This window comes from Sprattus sprattus (assembly GCF_963457725.1).
Source record: "Sprattus sprattus genome assembly, chromosome: 2".
Taxonomy (NCBI): domain Eukaryota; kingdom Metazoa; phylum Chordata; class Actinopteri; order Clupeiformes; family Clupeidae; genus Sprattus; species Sprattus sprattus.
Window position 1 is genome coordinate 46,159,121 of NC_137921.1, and position 19,025 is coordinate 46,178,145.

Below are 19,025 nucleotides of genomic sequence, written 5' to 3' on the forward strand. Positions count from 1 at the left end.
AAGGCACTTGAGGACTCCCTGGAGGACAGGTGGAATAACTACAACAACAACAACAAAACTGTGACCTTGAATTAACACGGTACGGCCAGAGAAGCGGGGCAGGCTCTGAGTAACTGGAGCCGCACTGAAAGAGTAAGTGTGCCGGAGAGAACGAGGGGAGCGAGGGATGAGACGCACGAGCGTAAGCGTGCCTCTCTCCCCAAGTGCAGCACCTCGAGGAGGGCAAAAAAAAGAAAGAGAGAGACAGAGAGAGAATAAACCCTCCGCAGGTCAGAGCGGTGAACTCTGTAATCTTTTGTGTTCTTTCGCGTGCCCCCATGATTTAAACGGCTGCTCTGCCTCCTCTCTTTGTTAACAGGCTGCAGCATAATGATGTGGTTTTCTGTGATGTTCCAACGCCATGGCTTCAGGCTGAAGCTTAGTCGGCAGCACACAGGATCAAGAAACACAAAAAAAGGGGTAGGGAGGTTGAGTTTGAAGGGGGGGTTGGGGGACTGGAGGGGGGTAAGACAGTGAAAAATGGAGAAAAGTGGCTTGCTCTACCCCAAGGTAGGAAATAAATTGCAGATGATCACTAGTAGCATGAGGTACAAACAGCATAATAAATTGTTAGAGGTTTTTCTCTTCTTCTCCCCCCCCACCCCCCTCCTAGTTTTCTGTCGGTAAAAAAAAAAAGAAATAAAAATCAAACTTGGGGCATGCATGCTTGGCAGGCAGGCCATTAAAAAAATTACTGTGTGCTCTGAAAACAGAAGCCCACTGTCACTTCACATCCCTCATCCCCCCCAAAAAGACTAGGGATGCATGCTGATATCGGCACGACATCGGTATCAGCTGATAAAACTTAAGAAGTTAATTATCGGCATTTCTGCCGATGGGCCTGGCTGAGAAGGTCTCAGGGAAGCATCATTCAAGTAGAATAAGATTTACATTTTTATCTGAAAATGTTAGTGGAAAAAATGTATGTGGCATATTTTACATCTAGTCCGAGTTAAAATGATTCCTCATTTTTTTCCGAGTGAATGTCTGCATTTGTAAAAGGAAACATTTAGAGTAGAATCAACGGAAATGTTTTATGTCTGTTTCTACAGCAAGTAGGCCATCACAATAACAGTACTAGGTTATCGGCACTGGCACGGCCCAAAATGAGTTCAGCATATAGAAAATTGTGCATCCCTAAAAAAGACAACCCACTCATCAGGCTCTGTACGTATTGATGCGCTGTGCTGTCTTTTAGTGCGTCATATTGTTTCATACGGGCATAAAACGTGCTTATATTTTATATGGAATTACTTGGGCAAACATTTGTGCTGAGAGTAATGTCATATACAAACGTTTCTCCTTGATGAAATGTTTTTTTTTTTTGTATTTCCTACACTTATGACAAACAATTCCTTTATTTGCCATTTCAATGTAAAATGTATGGAGTCTTTCATTAATTATTAACAGAAGCAAATTCATGAAAAATCCATGTTCTACCACATACAGAGTCAATTTCACACGTGTGATTAACTTAATATTAGACTATTTATTTTAAACGTTTTATGTACATGCATTTTTTATGTGAAATGCAACTCGACAGCAATAAACAATTCCTCTCTGAAAGACTAAAATATTTTTTTCTGTTTTATTCAGGTATATTTCTCATGTCAACCAACATTACAACACAAAAGATGAGCGTCTTAAAATTAGGACCAAAAGTGTCATACTACTAATTGACTTATAGCATGTACGTGCGAATAAAGTCTAATGTGTGTGTGTGTGTGTGCTGTTTGTGTGAGTGTGTGCTGTATGTCTGTTGTTTCAGATGTGAGCAAAGTGACTACAAATGAAGGGTCAAAGCTCAATTATATTGCCTATCAGCTCCCTTTTGCAGTAAGGGCACGACCATCAAACACCACACTGCTGCACCTATGGGCAAACATATGATTCAGAATATAGTAGAACAAAAACTGCTATTGTATGGCTTCAAATCCCCATCTCATTTCACTACTGTCATCCATATGCTAATCCGGTTCAATTTTGTGATATATATTTAAATGACAGATTACAATCTTTATAAATACATACACAAAAGGGCCCAGCCAGTAAAAACAATTTATTGGAAAAACGATTTCAGTCCATGAAACGGAGTAAACATAACGCATTACTACCCACATCTAATGAGTAGGGGGAAGATGTGGGATAAACCAGTTATTTTCGTGGTATTACCATTGCAATTTCTCAAGGCGAATGCTGTGCAAGGGATTGTTTAATGGTAATTGAGACACTGTCAGCCATATGACTATTGAATAGAGAGAGAGAGAAAGAAAGACAAACAAATATTAAAATGCTTTCTTGAGTAGCGATAAAATATCATATCAATTCCAGCTGCAACCTTGCCACTGCGGTTTAATGATGAGACATAGAGCTGACTCAATGGCTCCTGTCAAAGAAGGATTTACCTTTGGAATCTTCACTAATGAGGTTTAATGATCGGGTAAAATATGACCATCTAGTATGAATGACTAAACATGAAATCCAAGAAAACATGACTAATTTATCTCGCCTATGATGTTGTCATGCTACCTGAAGGCCTAGTCAATGGCTCATTTAAAGGGGTTTATTGTTTTTTCAATGTCTGTCTTTTCTTTCTCTCTTTCTGTATTCCTTTCATCCTTGTCTGAGTGACAGATCTATAAATTTGATGGTATTGAATGTCCAGAGGCACTGTATGTACTTATGGACTTGTGCTGAATGCATTTTCATTGCAGGCATCACACTTCTGTAGAATACAGCTAATTAAAATGAATGATTTTTGTTGTCTTACAAAGTGGGTCATCTGTGTAATACCAGCTTGTACATAGGCCATGATCTGACACAAGAGGTTTTCTGAAAAATATCCAATAGCTTAAATGTGGAAGCACTCAATGCACTGTTTACTTATACATAACAACGATGGGATTGGGGGCATCTGCTTAGCAAATAAATAATGTAATAACATCAATAATTCACTGACAGTGTGTTATCATTATACAATTTAAATGAGGGTTAAAGCTGACTGGGATGCCTGTGTGAGCACTCCCTTCAATGCTGAAGCATACTTCCACCACTTCAAATTTGAATATGGAATATTGAAGATATGTTGCATGAGAACTCACTAGGCCAAATAAAACTCTTTTCGCCCAAAAAGATGACAGCCACTCCATCCTACATATTATTTAGCTGGTTGCTTCACTGTTTATTGCAATTTGTATGCAACCTTTTGGCATTTACAAACCAACTGCGTGGGTAGTGTTGGTTTGTGGGACATCTGTGTTATGTCTGGGAACGGCCAACACTGTCCATCTGTTACACCATAAGCGGCCTACTGAATGACTCTCTGCAGCCGATTTCCAAGGCACATTCGCCAGTGCAGCTTGACACCCATCACTGGGGCCTGACATTTTTGACAGCCGTTTTCTGACATTCTTGACATAATTGGTGTTAAAAAGTCCTACTGTCCCATTCACATAGAGGCTTCTCAGGGTCAGAGACAGTGGCCGGTTGCATTTGTATTGGCCCTGACTCTTATTGCATGTAAACCTCATCTGATGCTCTCTCTCTCTCTCTCTCTCTCTCTGACCTCTAAGCACTTGATGTGGACAGAGAGCAGCAGTTTTTTGCCCCCCCAATTAACAACACCCACCTGTGTGACGCAAGGTCTGGCCAGCCATAAAGCATCAGGGTGATTGCCTCACAGTGGCCACACAGAGCAATAAGAGGGGGAGAAACACTGATGTGTCCAATTAGGGCCTAATGGTCACAGCCAGGACAGGGCCAGCCATGGAGACACAAAATGGCCAAATTTGGACACTGACATTTGATTTGGCACGACCGAAGAACAAACATGGTCGAGTTCTTTGGAGACTTGTCTTTTATACTGATAGCCTGGGACGGCATACGACAACACATAACTGGTTGACTTGATAAAAGAGAAGTCTTGCAATGGCATTGCAGGTGAAGTGTGTGCGTATGTAGCAGCCAGCCTCTAAATTCAATGCTGAAACTTTCTGACTTATTCTAGGCTTTTTTCAGCCAACACAATGTTAAGTTGTGCCCAGAAACCCAGATAGCAAAAGTCCAGTGGACCACAGTCGGCCCACTGGGGGCAGAGCCCTCTTGCTCATCGGCCTTTCGGCGGTCCACTGGTGAGTTACAGACAAACAGCCCACCGTTTTCCCACTTTTTTTTTTTCATTAATACTTCTTGATTAGTTCTCAAAAAACCTTTAACATTATACATGTTACCTGTGTGTCTAGACTTTAATTGACAATGTCATTTTTCAACTTGAGAGCCTTCTAGTTCTGTGAACAACTTCTGTTTAGTAATGATATTTTAAATATACAATGCCAAGGATAGGAGAATTAAAGGAACTAGACATTTTATGTTATTTTCTCAATATCCACGCCCAGCTATATTAAAAATGATGGTGGTCTGAGAGCAACTGTCGAGGTCCAGTGGGGTGCCGACCAAAATACACTGGTGGACCGACACATGCTTGCTATCTGGGAAAAGCTAAATCAATTAGGCTAGCCTATACATGATGTAGGCTACTGTTCTAAAGTGTCTGTATACGTAGACTGGCTCCAATTTTCCCATTATGTTGACCAATTTGGGCTTCATTTCTTCTGAACATGTGCATATCACAACGTGGTCCATCATTTTGACAGTCATTAGTTCAGCCTATTTAGTGGTTCGCAAGCCATGGACTATTATTAGTCTAAAATTACATTAATATTTTGGGGGTGTCATGTCTTACAGTAGGCTACAAAATGTTTCCAATAACCTCTGGAAAAGATATTGACCGTCCACTTAGTCAGAGGAACAGAACAGGCACTTTTTTGTTGTCAGTGTTGATGTTGTGCCCTTCTCCCTTCTTGTATTCCTATCATTATAGTTATAACTAAAGTTATTACTAAATTCTCGCTTTGTGCATTGCTCTATAAAAATCATGGCAATGGGCCTGGTTGGTGCAAAAAGTTGCAAGTGCACAGAGCATGTTCTAGTATAGTGACTTTGTTACAAACATGTCTATTAAAAACATTCAGGTGGGCCATATGTAGTTTATTAGCTATGGGCGATTTCAGTCGAGACAGTTTCAAGAGCCTACATCTGTGTCGAGATCACACAAAAATGATGCAGAATAAATGACCATTGCATTCCCCAAAAAGTAAAGAAGAAGTAGGTTTTCTTCCTTGAAATGTATATTTTCCGCTACACTGTACAATGACACATACATCTGGCTATTAGCAATTTAGAGTGGATACAGTTCTGCTCTACGGTGGTTGGTGGTAGCTTGTCTGCCACCATTGCTGTGATCTTCCAAACAGCAATTTAGAGGCAAGAATTTTTGTAGCGTCTGCCTGGAATAATCCATATTGTTAGTAGGGGACCCGTATTTTAGTCAGAACGAACAGTCACATACGAAAGCGGAAGAAATCAAGACAATGCCGACCGATTAGAACCATACGATATAACGTTTAATAAAACGTTAAAAACAGTCCCGTACCATTAAAGTTTGCAGATATTATGATTTCCAAGTGCATGCTACTCCGGCCACATCCCTATCCTGAGTTTTAGTTCAACCTGCAGAATTTTAAGCAAAATGGCGACAGGGTAATGGATGGAGGACGAAAACGAGCAGTAATCAAATGTAATGGCAAACTTACCGATTACTATCAATTTCTGCACTGAAGAGGTAGGTATCTATCTGTTCCTGTAACCCTGTCGATACAGTACGAGTTCTTCGAGGAACAACAGCAATGAGGCGTCCTATTTGAGCACAGGTTTGGGCATTGAGCGTACCTAAGGGGTTTACTCACGTAGATAAGCCAGACACACTGTTATTAATATCTGGTTAATGGCATATAGCGACTTTGTGCATGCTCGGTTAAAGCGAAACATTTTTGTCACCCTTTGTCGTCGTTCTGAGATTGCATTACACTTTAGAAGAAAGTTAGAGCGATTGAACAAGTCAATGCACTTGCTAGCTTTGTCGTCTTCCACCGAGCAGGAACTTGGCGTTTTATCCCCCTTTTTTTTTTTTTTTACAAGACTGTTGTCAGGATCGATCCAAAGCAGTGTCAATCACGAGATAAGGCAAACCGTTTCCCCGTGTTAGAACCGCTCTCCCCCTTTCTACCTCCCCTGTGTAGCAGCTGCTCCTAGTTGGAGATTTGACACTTCAAGCATGTAAAGGGGAGAAAAGCATTGGCATTCTCTTACAATCAAGGTCGCTTTCGGTTTCTGCAGTCAGAGCATCCGCTCAGGCATTTTGGCAACGGCAAACAAAAATTGTGCTCTGCAGCTGGCACGATTTCAGACTAAGTTCACTGTTACCGAATAGCAAAGGTACCCTTAACTTAAAACATCACCGCAGTCTGCCGGTGGCATAATAACAGATGGCGTGCAGCGAACAGGATTTGATTATTTGATGGAAGTCTGCATCTTGCTGTCCTTGTAGGCCTTCGTCTTGTAATTGCACGAATATTCAGTGTTGCTTGAGGTCGGCCTAGGTTTTAACACTTTAATGCAGTGTGGTTGAATTTAAGTTGTGTGGTTATATCAATTTTTTTGAAATAGGGATAGAGAATCAGACTGTTTAAGGTAACCACAACCTCTTTTCAGGTGACAATGAGGGAATGTAATTGACCTCCTTGACAAATAGCTCAATCCTTATAAGGTGAGGATGCTTAGCCATGCTGTCAATTAAGGTGGTACTGATGATACTACTACTAGGGAGAACTCTGTGGTTTGCGGCTGGTATGCTTCAAAATTGCACTGCAGATATGGCTATATTTGGAATGTCTTGTGTGAGATAAGTAACTTAGTAGGCCTACATAAGTCAAGTTGCAAGTGGTGCAATTCCCAATGATTTTGTGGTAGTGAATAGTAGCTTTAATAGTGAGCACTCCAGTTTAATCTCTATACAGTAGTATCTCTGATTAGGTCTAGTGAGATGTAATTCCTGTATGCCTATTTCCTGTAGCACTGTCTCCATACAGAAAACGTATAGACCTCCTTTAATTTGATTGTTTATTGTGGTCATATTTTGTTTTGGTCAAATGATCTTGTAGACTTTAAAGGCACTATATTCTGTAAAAAGAAGTTCCTGCATAAAACTTAGCTTAACTTAAGTTAGGGCCACTTATTTTCACTCTTTGATATGTACCAAATACCCCCAACTTCCCTTCCAAAAAAAACTAAAACAGCTTCTTCCAGAGTCTCCAGCGTGTGTTTTTCATTTCAGTGGAGCTACACTACACAGCATTGGCTTAAACAACAAAATTGTCAAAGCTTAAGTTGATCTGATAAATAGTATAGCTTTGGATTTCTTATTCTTATATACACATAATTTCTGTTTACAAGGATGCAAAAAAATATTTTTTGCAGTGAAGGCACTAATCTGAGTTAATCATATGTAAAGAAGTAATTTGTAAATGGATGTAGCAGGGCGTGACGTGTCCATTTTTGAGTCTGGATGGCTGTTAGGTGTCATAAAAACGTGAAAGACCCTCTTTAGTGCCAGTGTTTTGGTTTGTCCCTTCTTGGCTACTATGGAAACATACCAGCGCTACCAGCGCAACATGGCCGCCTCCATGGAAGAGGACGAGCTTCCTACTTAGATACAAAGGGCTCTTTCTAAGTGAAGGAAAACACGATTTCTAATTACGGATGATTATACAACAATGAAAGTTTTAATTATGAGTACTGTGAGTAATTATGATCACCCTAATCCTCTTTAAGTGTTGAAATAACCAGTGGACATTTGTCCCAAACAGCCTATGGACATCTGGTATGGCAATGGCACGGAGGCGATTCTCCATATTAAAAGTCATTGTAGCGCCCCAATTTTTTTCAAGCTGTTTTTTTTAAGGTAAAACTGCGTATCCTAACCCTAATCCTGAAGTATAATTGTTGCATAGTGTTACTTTAAAACTAATTTTATGATACAGTCTAATGCAATAACCATACAATCTATACATTTCTGACAAAACGTCATTCAGAGTAAGGAACCATGGTTTTTAAGTGTAACAGATATATTTATGAAAAAAAGTAAAACAATATACTGACCTGTCAATACTGACCTGTCCTTATGACAATATACAGCCGCGGAAAAAATTAAGAGACCACTTCAAAATTATCAGTTTCTCTGGTTTTACTATTTATTGGTATGTGTTAAAGTAAAATGTACATTTTTGTTTTATTCTATAACCTACTGGCAACATTCCTACCAAATTTCAAATAAAAATATTGTCATTTAGATCATTTATTTGCAGAAAAATGACAATTGGTCAAAATAGCAAAAAAGATGCAGTGCCTTCAGATCTCGAATAATGCAAAGAAAACAAGCTCGTATTCATTTTTAAACTACACAATACTAATGCTTTAACTTAGGAAGAGTTCAGAAATCAATATTTGGTGGAATAACCTTGATTTAAAATCACAACTTTCATGTGTCTTGGCATGCTCTCCACCAGCCTTTTACATTGCCGTTGGGTGACTTTATGCTACTCCTGGCGCAAGAATTCAAGCAGCTCGGCTTCTTTTCATGGCTTGTGACCATCCATCTTCCTCTTGATCACATTTCAGAGTTTTTTTTATGGGATTCAGGTCTCGAAATTGGGCTGGTCATGACAGGGTCCTGATCTGGTGATACTCCATCCACACCTTTACTGGCCTGGCTGTGTGGCATGGAGCATTGCCCTGCTGGAAAAAACACTTCTCAGAGTTGGGGAACATTGTCAGAGCAAAAGGAAGCAAGTTTTTCTTCCGGGACAACGTTGTACTTTGCCTGGCTGAGGTTTGTAAAAGACCATAAGGATTGAACCAAAGCCGACTGGAGGGTCTCCTAGTTCGTCTTCTCTGATGAGTCCAATTTTCAGCTTTGCCCAACACATGGTCGTCTGATGGTTAGACGGAGACCTGGAGAGGCCTACAAGCCACAGAGTCTTGCACCTACTGTGAAATTGGACTCATCAGAGAAGACGAACTAGGAGACCCTCCAGTCGGCTTTGGTTCAATCCTTTAGTATAAACGAAGCTGCTGTGTAACATTACAAGCCATGTTATTTTCAAAATAATAACGACTTCTCTGAGTCTCTTTCGCTAATCAATCTGCACAGCATCTTTTGACCTTTTACGATCTAATACGATTGTTTTGTCACTAATATATACTGCAATGGTCATTGCTCAAATTAAACCCTTCCACAAATAACTGGTAGCTAAATGTAATGGAGACACACTATGTTATCTCCAGTCGAAGATGTATCAGTGGTTTGGTCACGTTAGTGTTGCGAAAAAGGCATAGATGTAGGTATAGCTAGGCATAACCATAGCTTGTTGGATGTGAATATTATTTGATTTCAGTATTGAGGGTTCATATATTGCAATGTATATTTGTTTCACATTTTTCTCCCTTATTAATTACCAAAGTGAGGCACCTGGGCATGGGTGTGTGAGACAGACTTCAGTTTATATTCATGAATAATAATGTCAACATTTCTTGGAAAAGTAATAAACAGTTACTTGCCACTTTTATAGAATTATTGTATTATGATGGAAAATGAATGTCTACATTAAACAAATGTTCAGAACTATATCAGATTGTATTGTATCGTATTGCATTGAATTGCACTGAGCCGCTCTGAAGTAAGATGTATCGTCCCTGAATCATATCATAGCCCATGTATCAGATCGTCTTAAAAGGGGGAGATGCACATCCTTAGTCGTCAGGCTTTTTTCCCCCACTTTTATTTAAAGTCGAAATCACACCAGCGGAATCTCCTGGCAAATTACCTGATTAAATTCCCATCTTCAAACTCATCTTGTGGTGTTTATGCCACCGCTCCACTGGGATGTAGACAAAGAATGGAGAGTGTTGTTGAAGTTTAGGCTTCACTCATTCTGAATTGCGACCCTCATAGAAAAGTCATTGATTTCCTGCTGTTATTTGTGCAGTATAACACCTAGAAATGGAAGAAAAACAAAGGGTTTGTGATGATAATAGCACACTCAAAAGAGGGGCATTGTTTTTAAGTGCATGTTGGTGATGAGAAATAGGCAGTCATTTAAGCAATATAGCACGAGTGGGGGTGGGGTAGGTAAGGGATAATCCCACGGGTGGTGTTCGGCCGTAGCCACCGAGGCCGCAGGCCGAGTGGCGTAGGCAACAACACCCGTGGGATTATACCTTACCTACCCCACTCCCACGAGTGCTATATTGCTTTTATAAAACAATTCTACCGTCAACAAATTAACATTTCAACACAAAGTCATTGATTTAAAATGGTTTATTTCGCCATTGTTTCTCCGCAACAAAAAATAGTTCCATTGTCAACGTCTTGGTTTGGAATTTTAAGAATATTGAATTAACGGTTGTCATCAACGCAAATATTTCATCGCGGAGTGATTTATTATTAACTGTGAAAAGTCCCGTAACTGTTGTTATGTTGACGAATAACCTATAGCATGGAACGTCTCTCGTCCTATCAGAAACAGCTAAATTACGCGATAGAACCACATTGTTTTATAAAAAGTGTTAATATTAGCAAAGTTGACCAAAGCGCCAAATAGCCCTGTATGAAATGCACAGGCTTTTTTCAAGGTTCCCCTTACACTTAATTAAAAGCTACTGAACTGAGAAAGTAGGCCACCTCAGTATTACCTTTCTTTTTTAAATGGGTAGCATAAATCAGGTTCAGAGGACACATGATTCTCAAGACAGTCAATTTGTTAGCCATTACCTTGATATTATGTTGAAGTACATCACATTGAGCTCTGCACACATTGCCCCCACTCACACACTCTCGCACCCGGCACTTACAAATCTGCACCTAAATCCCTTGCAGATAGACTTCCTGGCAGAATGATGGAATAAATCGCTCTTATCAGTCCACGGCGCTCTCACACAAATTGATTATGTGTCAGATGACAAGGTCAGATATTGGTAGTGGGGGCTCACTGCTTCAGTGTGGCGAGTGATGGAGATGGGTGCTACATGCCTGCTTACCAGCACCGCGTGCAGCAAATGAGGACGCAGGGGAACTACTTAATGGGACAACGCTGCCCTGAATTAGCAGCTTCACCAGAGAACATCTGGGCCGACAAGCTATTTCAGATAGCTCTTGATCTACCTGAGAACGCAGAGACCCCCAGAAGAGAGAGAGAAATAGGGACAGAATTATCTTCCCTTCCTGTTTTTACACCTTCACAGCAATGCTGAAGAACTTATTTTGTGCAGTGCAAACCAACATTTTTTTTGTTTATTTCAGCTAGCTATCAGGACACGCTCTGTAATGATGTTTCCTACTTTCTTGTTCGTCAGCACTTATTTAATCGAGCATAGAAGATCCAGGAACAATGTAAGAGCTGAAAAGTGTTTCCACAAGGTTAAGCGTTCATTGTGAGTGGGCACAGTTTGCAACTTTGCTGATGCTCGAGCATCTTGAGGCTTAGCTGAAAATGTCCTTCTCTTCAGAGAAGCCCATTTAATCTCCTCTCTTGCCCTTCGGTTTGAGAACATTCAGTCCACCGCCTTCTGGGAAGGCTTTGTGGCAGTATTTTATTTGTTTAGTCACACTAAGGAAGTTAAATTGAATGGCATATTTGCCTTGACAAAAAATGTGAACCTTTTATGTTATTTTGAGTGACTGGGCTGAATGTGGTCTTCTTATGTTTGGTCAAGGACTGTAGGTGACATTTCACTAACTCTGCAACTGAAAACCTGAAAGGAAGAACTTTTATTGGTCGTAGAACATCGTCATAGCAATAATGTTTTGTTTTGCAGATGGGATTTCAGGAGAAGTCCAGGCAGGCCCAATGCTGTGGAACAGAGTGGTAAGGAAACTTTTGTTATTGCATTCCTGTCCTCTGATGCCTAATGCCTGACATTATCTGCAAGTCCAAATGTGAAACTGACCCCTTCTGTAATCACGGGGTCCTTTCTTTGGCCCAATAGTTCTTTCACCGGGCAATTTTAGTAATATTACATTTAAAAGTGGAAAAGTGGATTAACACAGACTAAAGGATGACCCCCAGATATTTAAATCTAGGAGCATTTCACCAAACCATGGCCTTTGCTAAGAGGGTCGTCAGCTGCATTGCAGTGATAAGAGTTGACCAGCATGGGTGAGCATCTCCTATGTACATGTATTTGAAAAAGAAACGTGTTGGCTCTCCGGACGGAGATTTTGCTAACTTAAGTTCTAAACCAAATGAAGTATGATGAGCAGTGCAATTTTGAAAGATGGGAATTTGCAATTCAATTATGAGATTCAACTTTAGTTAGTTTCATATCACAATCTTGTTAGCCAATTCACTATGTTAGTGTTATTAGCCTAAACCTTTTAAGTTTGGTTTATATAAACTGATTAGAAAAACAAGAAAGTTGCATACTCTATGCTATGTGTCTATGCTATGCTATGATTATGCAATGTCTCCAGCAATGCTATGTGCATTCCATAGATAATTAGGAAAGCAGGCACAAGCAACTTTCGTCTCGTCACAGACGCTGAATGTAAATCTTGTGATAGTGAACCCACAGGGTTATGCTATTCCTCACTGGAACACAACTTGTGCAATGATGTGAAATGTGGTTGGTGCAGTTTGTTTTATTACGCCCTATGCTTAACATCAAAGCGTTACCGTCTGATTCTTTTTTTGTCGCAGTGTGGTTGTGTGCACTTCCACAAGCCCCCAGTGATGTGAATATAATAGTGAGAAGTTCAGTAAATGTTGCTGGTAACTGTTCGGAAACAATGTTTTTCAAACTCCTTTTGATAAATGCATCATTTCATGTATTAGGGCAGTGAATATAATGTTTTATGATTTGTTGATAACATCCCTTGAATGAATTGATAACATCCCTTGAATGAATACAGAATGGGTAGTGCATTAACCTAATATACAAATGATATAGGATTTTTTTTTGTTGAAACTATTCAACTAATCAGTTAATTGGAAAAATGATCTACTGAATAATTGATCATCAAAATAATAGTCAGTTTGAGTCCTTTATTATAATTGCCTGTCCATGGCCCTGAGTATTACTGAATACTGACTGTGGTAACACTGTATCTTAACAGTTATGGTAACAAAGCAGCTTGAATTGAGTGAGTGAGTGAGTGAGTGAGTTAGTGAGGTGTGTAAGTGAGGTATTTGTGTGTGGGTGAGTGAGTGAATGAGTAAGTGAGAAGTATGTGGTTGAATGAATGAGTGAGATAATCGCTTTTACAGTATAGATTTCAGAATAAGCATAATGCTAGCTCATAATGGAACATTGCATTCTAATTGGACAACAGTGTCAGACATTTGTGTGTGATGAGGAGGTAGTATGATGCCACCATGGATGAAAATGTGCTCCAGGGGAACATTGGAGGCAGGCACTGAAGTCTCCGATGGCCATTGACCAAGTCAGACTATAGTACAGCTAAGAGCTTTTTGTTGAGTAAAATCACATTTCTTGCATAACCCTAGTATGCTGCAAGGTAAAGTCTGCAAGCATACAATATTATTATCAAGGCAGTAACACAACGAGATGAGAGAAATCCTATAAATTGTTTTGTTTTTTCAGCAAAATGTTGTTTGGATGAACATAATTGCCCCAGTTTAGTGAACTCACCCTGCTTAAAGTTGCATTTAGCATTAAGCATCACTTTACATCAGACAAACCAAGATGGAGTTTGGCTTGGCCTCTGAGGATTTTGGTAGAATACGTCCTCCTCATAGAAATAAAACAAATTGGCTGACAACCATGATGCTGTCCGTGCCTGACAGTCAAAAATAGATTTTCTGTTTCTTGCCACTGAAGACGTAGTGGAGGCTGTGGAGGGCAAAGCTCAGCCTAAAGCTTCATGGAGAATGAAGGGTGATTAGATCAAGTTGGGGCTGTGTCATCGTCATTTACAAAAAGCTGAGTTTTTACATGTCCACAAAAGTTTCCACTCTGGAAACTGTTTAAAAAAAAAATATATATATATAAGTTTTCAGACCATGTGGATGCGAGGCGAAAATGCAACAAAATTTCTGTTTTCCCCGTTTTCGTGTGAACACTACCCGAGAAGAGTGTTCACTCTGACAAATTCCTCAGAACAGAATGTGGAATTTGTTGACGCTGCTGTAGTCTCTGTCTCCAACCTTGGATGTGACAGCAAGAAGTGAAGCCTGCATCACGTTCTAGACTCGCGGCTGCACTCCCCTCACACCTTCAGCTGTGCTTGCAGGGTGTGTGAAAGAGCTCTGATACTATAGTGGCCTGTCACAAGCCTCACCACGTGTGTGTGTGTGTGTGTGTGTGTGTGTGTGTGTGTGTGTGTGTGTGTGTGTGTGTGTGTGTGTGTGTGTGTCCGCAAGAGCGCAGAGGACGATAGGGAGCGCACACGCGCTGGCAACCTTCACGCTGCTCTAATTTAGCAAAATGGGCCAGAATATTAAATGTGCCTGAGCTGAGCTGAGGCGCGGTGCAGCAGAGTCATCAGAATAAGCGTGCGCTGCCATACCGGGTCGAGTGTGGGAGAGAGAGCGCTCTGTGGTCACTCCTCTGTCCATGGTACCAAATCGGTAGCAAATGTTCCCAGGTGTATAGAGTGCTGGCTTTCTACCTCACCTGTGATAGGGACTGTGTTCAATCTAAAATGGTTGGAAGTATGCAGAATTTGTGGTTCAGTTACTGTAGCGCACTACAATATAGTATAGTGTAGTCCAGGGGTCCCCAACCTTTTTTGCACCACGGACCGGTTTAATGTAGGGATTTTTTTCACGGACCGGCTTCAAGGTGTCATTTTACACGTCATCCATTCATATTGATGTGAATCATTCAATTGCACCCGTGAAGCAACCGCGAATTTGATAGAATGAAGCCCGGTCTGCTCATACACAAAAGCTAACATTAACGTTAGGTGGAGTTAATTTGCTGCCAACACCATTGTATTACAAACGTTAAGTGCATGAAAAATACAACTCACCAAAACTCTGAATCAGTTGCTTGGTTTCCATGTGCCGAAGCAGTTTTAAAGGCTTCATTGGTGCTAGCTTGTCGCCACATATTAAACAGAGCGGAATTGGTGCGTGAGAATCACCTGTTGCGATAAACCCGTATTTTAAGTATGACTCCTGGTATTGTCTGTTGAAAGAAGCTTTCTTTTTTTGAGGTCGTAGGCTCCTCTTCTGGCTCCTTAGTTGGCATTTTCACCTTTGCAAAGAAGCTCTCCAAAGATGTTTTTTTTTATTTTTTTTTTTACTAATTTTCGCTAGTTTGTGGGCTTATGTGAGTGACGTATCACTTGAACGAGAAGCGTCTTGACGTGACAAAAGGCACAGGCGAATGTGACGTCCGGGAAAATCCGGTCGTTTTTCAAAATGAAACACCTTTCAGACGCCAATAATTAATACAGCGGAATTTATATAAATTATTTATTCTTTCTGTGCGGCCCGGTAACAGATGCCTCACGGACCGGTACCGGGCCGCGGCCCGGTGGTTGGGGACCACTGGTGTAGTCCATTACAATATCGGACAAAAATGTTATATTTAGTTTTCATTTTACAAGGTAAAAATGTGTACAAATGCAATACCTGATCAGCACAAGAAGCATAGAATACACAACAGCACAACCACACTGTCTGTTTCCCATGCCTTCATTATTGTATATCCAGAAGCATTTTTATGCTTTGACAAAAAAACTATTGACTGTGCCTTTAATGTTGCTGCTAAGCGTAATGGTGCTTTTTAAGTGTTGTATTTATATGGATGATGCCATGCAGTTAATCACTTAGTAGTGAGCAGACAGAGTCCCCAATTCCCCAGAACTCATTACCACTCATTAATCTCCTCTTACATTAGTCTCCTCATTAAGTCGTTAAATCTGTAATAAGTGGCCTCACCTGCCTCTCCCAGGTGCGAAAGAGACACTGGCTGGGGCTGTAACTTTTTGACACCTGTGAAAGCAGGTGAGAGTTTACCCTCCCCTTCCCCCTGCTCACTATGAGTAAGGTTGCCGATGGCAAGGCTCAGCACAAGGGTAGGTACCACCGTTTCACCTCTTGCACCTTCAACCTTTTGTTTAGGACCAAAGCACTGCTGTGGATGGCGTCTGCCACAAGGGGGCACAATATGACTGCTGATCCCTCTGACCACCACGGTGAGCCGTAAGCTTTGAAAAAAAGTGCCAATGGTGATACATTGGGTTGGGTATTTTTATTGTAAATGCAGAAAACAAAAAAATTAACAAATCCAGTTAAGGCTTTAATTAAAGTTTTAGGTATAATGAAATACCTTTGTAACCTTTGAATATGGTTCTCAAGGAAGACGTGTCCCATAGTGTACATTATTGAGTTTAGCCCATCACTGATGTTGTCTTTATTACTATGAATAGGGTAGTACTAAATTGAGAGTCTATGTGGTAAGGCTATGGAGAAGGTTAAGCAATAGGGTAGGTGAACTGCAATTATGTAGAAATGACTGTAAACTACAGTTGACTCAGTGTTGCATGACTCCCCCCATCCTCTCCAGCAGTCACTGCATTGCCTGAATATGACTGTGTACCTGTACCTGTGTTTTCTGACAGGAAGGCTAAAGGCGTAGCATTCTAATTAAAATCTGACCGAAAAAGGAAAAAAAACTACAGAGGATGCGACCGAGTCAGAGAAGACATGTTTGTAAAGCGTGTACAAGCAGCGATTCCTCGGGAATCGATGCAACCAAGGCTGCAGGAGTGTTCCGCTTGCTCGCTGAACTCCAATTAACCAAAATTAAATCCACTCTTCCCAGGCACTGAAAAGGGTAAAGGCAAAAAGTTAGCCACAAAATCGTCTGCAAGGCTTCAAATCCATGCTCTCCTTCACTGTCATCCCCTCTGTCTTTCTCTCTGTCTCTCTACCTTTGCAATATCCATCAAGGTAACAGTTTGGACGGCACTGTCCTCATTAAATCTCCCTTTTATTCCCGGCGCCGGATGTGATATTTGAGAGATTTGAGCCGGGGTTGCACAGGTGATGTACAATTATGCTGATTCGGCGCAGTCGGAGCGCCACGCAGTGTGAAATTTGGCATTCTCAGATGAGTACCGGTGCTGTAGCTGGTTACACAATCATTAACCTCCGGCCCATTCTCGCTCACTCTCTCTCTCTCTTTCTCCTGGCTGTCTCCTGCATACAGATCCCCCTTTCCTTCCAGCATTCCGCACACAACGCACACCTTCTGATGGATGACCTTCAAAGCATAGATTATTGGTATTTTCCAACCCTTTTTCGCAGTGCTTTCACAAGCTTGCACGGGAATATATAATGAGAGAATGTGGGGGATATACGTTGGATTGTTTGACTTAAAAATGCAATTGATTTCAGTCCTATACAATTATATTAGGTAATATAAGTTTAGCATAGTGCAATTTTTGTAAGGATAGTAAGATAATACTTGTATTAAATTGCCGTTAGCATTAAATCAAAAAATATAAGAACTCTTTTTCTACAGAAACGCAAGCGCAGAATTCTGAAGTGGTTTATGGGCTCAGGCCTAATCATTCATTCATGTCCCAACCCTCAATACAGTGAGTGCAAAACCAGAAGGACGAGTGACCATCCGTCAGTCGAAACGACAACAGAGCCTGTCTCTTTCTCTCCCTTGCGCCACCTTCTTATCCTCTCACTGCTCTGTCAGTCTATCACAGTCTGAAAACCTGCCCCTGACTGTGGCTCTCTCAGTACTGTGTAATGTAATGTAATGTAAAATGTAAATGTAAATGCGTCGCTCTCTCAGTTCTCATAAACTGACCACATAGAGACCATGCAGATAACCTGCTTTGATTTGGGCCTGGTTTAAAACCTTTAGCTCAGTTGCTAAAGCAAGAGGCTGTCATTGCCAGGACAGCACTTTGATTCCTGCTGGGAGCATAACAGTTAAGGGAAGAAAATAAATCGTTGTATTGTGAGGTCCTCTGGTCTACCCTAGCGATTCACTCATGAAAAGTAAGGAATCATTAAAAAAATCATTAACTTCTTCCGTATCGGCTATAACCAATGTTATACTGTTGTCATCGTGCATCCCTAATTGTAATGAAGTGCTTGGGTTGTTTCAGAGGTTATGGTTCCTCTTGAGGTCCTGAGCTGAATTTTTGGCTGCGTAGCCTGGAGCACTACAGTGGTTTGTAAAGAAACGGTGGAAAGTGTGTATAGCTGTTGAAGCACTGTCGTATTTAGAGCTGTTAAAGTATATTCCTTGAGAGGAAACTTTTTGTGATTGGCCCAAATATGGGTTTTCAAACTAGAATGCACAAAAGCCATTTTTTCTTTAAAACGTGCAAGATTGATGAATTCGTTATACAGCTTAAAAAAATTATTGTTAATACTAAGTTTGTGAAATTAGTGTAAGAGTATCTTAATCTTCGGCACAAAAAAAACCCAATCTCTTAAACATAATGGATGATACCACATACAGTAACACTGCCTTCAAAACTATTTTCAGTCCCCCATGATCTTTGGCTCTGGTGTTGATTTTGTAAACATTTCTGGGGAAAATTGCTATTCATGTTTCTCTTTATACCCAACTTAACCTCACATATACTAGAAAACAAATGAAATAGTTTTAAAAAGTATTTCAATATTTTTAGTTTTTGTGTGTTTTTTTTTTAATGCAATGGAGACATAAGAGCCCTTATTTTAGATGTGCCATCTGATTTCACAACCATAGTCATTCACAACCACCTCTGAGAACTTTCACAACCACACTTATATGTAATTTCATCCATGCTAGAACGTATTTAAATTAAATAAAATATCATGCCTTGGTTCTAAACTTTGAACTCCATCACAAGTTATTGTGTATATCCAGAATAACAGTCATGAGGAATCCTATACTATTGTATCAAACAGTAGGCTATTTAAAATTTCACAACTGAGTACAAGGCAGAATAACATAATGCATTAATAGTTCATTTAACAGTTCAAGATCCAGTTTAGTCATGAACGCCAAGCGATGTAATGCAATGTCTAATGCCAAGTTCAGTTCACTTC

At 40.4% G+C, this 19,025-nt stretch overlaps 1 protein-coding gene across 1 annotated transcript in view; it reads left to right on the forward strand.

The window, feature by feature from the left end:
- Positions 1-5,630: 5,630 nt before the first annotated feature.
- znf644b (zinc finger protein 644b) overlaps positions 5,631-19,025 on the forward strand; it is a gene marked incomplete at its 3' end in the record, with an annotated part of 35,836 nt that continues 22,441 nt past the window's right edge. The window contains exons 1-2 of the mRNA XM_080860245.1: positions 5,631-5,719; positions 11,809-11,858. The remainder of the gene's footprint in view (positions 5,720-11,808; positions 11,859-19,025) is intronic.